Raw genomic sequence first — 3,961 nt, forward strand, 5'->3', positions numbered from 1 at the left:
CCTAACCCTAACCCTAACCCTAGGCCGGGCAGCAAATCAGCCTAGGGTTAAGGCAGGTGCCACAATTAAAGGCATCGCAGAGGCCATGTTGTGGCAGTTTTGCGATGCCCTTGGGATGCGTTTGCAGCTGCAGTGTTCCTGGAGCTCTGGGCTTTTTAGTCTTCAGAACCCTAACCCTAACCCTAACCCTAACCCTAACCCTAGGCCGGGCAGCAAATCAGCCTAGGGTTAAGGCAGGTGCCACAATTAAAGGCATCGCAGAGGCCATGTTGTGGCAGTTTTGCGATGCCCTTGGGATGCCTTTTGCAGCTGCAGTGTTCCTGGAGCTCTGGGCTTTTTAGTTTTCAGAACCCTAACCCTAACCCTAACCCTAACCCTAACCCTAGGCCGGGCAGCAAATCAGCCTAGGGTTAAGGCAGGTGCCACAATTAAAGGCATCGCAGAGGCCATGTTGTGGCAGTTTTGCAATGCCCTTGGGATGCCTTTTGCAGCTGCAGTGTTCCTGGAGCTCTGGGCTTTTTAGTTTTCAGAACCCTAACCCTAACCCTAACCCTAACCCTAACCCTAGGTCGGGCAGTAAATCAGCCTAGGGTTAAGGCAGGTGCCACAATTAAAGGCATCGCAGAGGCCATGTTGTGGCAGTTTTGCGATGCCCTTGGGATGCCTTTTGCAGCTGCAGTGTTACTGGAGCTCTGGGCTTTTTAGTTTTCAGAACCCTAACCCTAACCCTAACCCTAACCCTAGGCCGGGCAGCAAATCAGCCTAGGGTTAAGGCAGGTGCCACAATTAAAGGCATCGCAGAGGCCATGTTGTGGCAGTTTTGCGATGCCCTTGGGATGCCTTTTGCAGCTGCAGTGTTCCTGGAGCTCTGGGCTTTTTAGTTTTCAGAACCCTAACCCTAACCCTAACCCTAACCCTAGGCCGGGCAGCAAATCAGCCTAGGGTTAAGGCAGGTGCCACAATTAAAGGCATCGCAGAGGCCATGTTGTGGCAGTTTTGCGATGCCCTTGGGATGCCTTTTGCAGCTGCAGTGCTCCTGGAGCTCTGGGCTTTTTAGTTTTCAGAACCCTAACCCTAACCCTAACCCTAACCCTAGGCCGGGCAGCAAATCAGCCTAGGGTTAAGGCAGGTGCCACAATTAAAGGCATCGCAGAGGCCATGTTGTGGCAGTTTTGCGATGCCCTTGGGATGCCTTTTGCAGCTGCAGTGTTCCTGGAGCTCTGGGCTTTTTAGTTTTCAGAACCCTAACCCTAACCCTAACCCTAACCCTAGGCCGGGCAGCAAATCAGCCTAGGGTTAAGGCAGGTGCCACAATTAAAGGCATCGCAGAGGCCATGTTGTGGCAGTTTTGCGATGCCCTTGGGATGCCTTTTGCAGCTGCAGTGCTCCTGGAGCTCTGGGCTTTTTAGTTTTCAGAACCCTAACCCTAGGCCTAACCCTAACCCTAACCCTAGGCAGGGCAGCCAATCAGCCTAGGGTTAGGGCAGGTGCCAAGGAGAAAGCCCTCGAGGAGGCCAGCCTGTGGCAGTTTTGCGATGCCCCTGGGACGCCCTTTGCAGCTGCAGTGTGCCCGCAGCTCTGGGCCTTTTAGTTTGCGGAACCCTAACCCTAGGCCTAACCCTAACCCTAACCCTAGGCAGGGCAGCCAATCAGCCTAGGGTTAGGGCAGGTGCCAAGGAGAAAGCCCTCGAGGAGGCCAGGTTGTGGCAGTTTTGCGATGCCCCTGGGATGCCCTTTGCAGCTGCAGTGTGCCCGCAGCTCTGGGCCTTTTAGTTTGCGGAACCCTAACCCTAGGCCTAACCCTAACCCTAACCCTAGGCCGGGCAGCAAATCAGCCTAGGGTTAGGGCAGGTGCCAAGGAGAAAGCCCTCGAGGAGGCCAGCTTGTGGCAGTTTTGCGATGCCCCTGGGATGCCCTTTGCAGCTGCAGTGTGCCCGCAGCTCTGGGCTTTTTAGTTTGCGGAACCCTAACCCTAGGTCTAACCCTAACCCTAGGCAGGGCAGCCAATCAGCCTAGGGTTAGGGCAGGTGCCAAGGAGAAAGCCCTCGAGGAGGCCAGGTTGTGGCAGTTTTGCGATGCCCCTGGGATGCCCTTTGCAGCTGCAGTGTGCCCGCAGCTCTGGGCCTTTTAGTTTGCGGAACCCTAACCCTAGGCCTAACCCTAACCCTAGGCAGGGCAGCCAATCAGCCTAGGGTTAGGGCAGGTGCCAAGGAGAAAGCCCTCGAGGAGGCCAGGTTGTGGCAGTTTTGCGATGCCCCTGGGATGCCCTTTGCAGCTGCAGTGTGCCCGCAGCTCTGGGCCTTTTAGTTTGCGGAACCCTAACCCTAGGCCTAACCCTAACCCTAACCCTAGGCAGGGCAGCCAATCAGCCTAGGGTTAGGGCAGGTGCCAAGGAGAAAGCCCTCGAGGAGGCCAGCTTGTGGCAGTTTTGCGATGCCCCTGGGACGCCCTTTGCAGCTGCAGTGTGCCCGCAGCTCTGGGCCTTTTAGTTTGCGGAACCCTAACCCTAGGCCTAACCCTAACCCTAGGCAGGGCAGCCAATCAGCCTAGGGTTAGGGCAGGTGCCAAGGAGAAAGCCCTCGAGGAGGCCAGGTTGTGGCAGTTTTGCGATGCCCCTGGGATGCCCTTTGCAGCTGCAGTGTGCCCGCAGCTCTGGGCCTTTTAGTTTGAGGAACCCTAACCCTAGGCCTAACCCTAACCCTAACCCTAGGCAGGGCAGCCAATCAGCCTAGGGTTAGGGCAGGTGCCAAGGAGAAAGCCCTCGAGGAGGCCAGGTTGTGGCAGTTTTGCGATGCCCCTGGGATGCCCTTTGCAGCTGCAGTGTGCCCGCAGCTCTGGGCCTTTTAGTTTGCGGAACCCTAACCCTAGGCCTAACCCTAACCCTAGGCAGGGCAGCCAATCAGCCTAGGGTTAGGGCAGGTGCCAAGGAGAAAGCCCTCGAGGAGGCCAGGTTGTGGCAGTTTTGCGATGCCCCTGGGATGCCCTTTGCAGCTGCAGTGTGCCCGCAGCTCTGGGCCTTTTAGTTTGCGGAACCCTAACCCTAGGCCTAACCCTAACCCTAACCCTAGGCAGGGCAGCCAATCAGCCTAGGGTTAGGGCAGGTGCCAAGGAGAAAGCCCTCGAGGAGGCCAGGTTATGGCAGTTTTGCGATGCCCCTGGGATGCCCTTTGCAGCTGCAGTGTGCCCGCAGCTCTGGGCCTTTTAGTTTGCGGAACCCTAACCCTAGGCCTAACCCTAACCCTAACCCTAGGCAGGGCAGCCAATCAGCCTAGGGTTAGGGCAGGTGCCAAGGAGAAAGCCCTCGAGGAGGCCAGGTTGTGGCAGTTTTGCAATGCCCCTGGGATGCCCTTTGCAGCTGCAGCGTGCCCGCAGCTCTGGGCTTTTTAGTTTGCGGAACCCTAACCCTAGGTCTAACCCTAACCCTAGGCAGGGCAGCCAATCAGCCTAGGGTTAGGGCAGGTGCCAAGGAGAAAGCCCTCGAGGAGGCCAGGTTGTGGCAGTTTTGCGATGCCCCTGGGATGCCCTTTGCAGCTGCAGTGTGCCCGCAACTCTAAGCCTTTTAGTTTGCGGAACCCTAACCCTAGGCGTAACCCTAACCCTAACCCTAGGCAGGGCAGCCAATCAGCCTAGGGTTAGGGCAGGTGCCAAGGAGAAAGCCCTCGAGGAGGCCAGGTTGTGGCAGTTTTGCGATGCCCCTGGGATGCCCTTTGCAGCTGCAGTGTGCCCACAGCTCTGGGCCTTTTAGTTTGCGGAACCCTAACCCTAGGCCTAACCCTAACCCTAACCCTAGGCAGGGCAGCCAATCAGCCTAGGGTTAGGGCAGGTGCCAAGGAGAAAGCCCTCGAGGAGGCCAGGTTGTGGCAGTTTTGCGATGCCCCTGGGATGCCCTTTGCAGCTGCAGTGTGCCCGCAGCTCTGGGCTTTTTAGTTTGCGGAACCCTAACCCTAGGCCTAACCCTAAC

The sequence above is a fragment of the Fringilla coelebs genome, assembly GCF_963513975.1.
Source record: "Fringilla coelebs genome assembly, chromosome: 27".
NCBI lineage: Eukaryota > Metazoa > Chordata > Aves > Passeriformes > Fringillidae > Fringilla > Fringilla coelebs.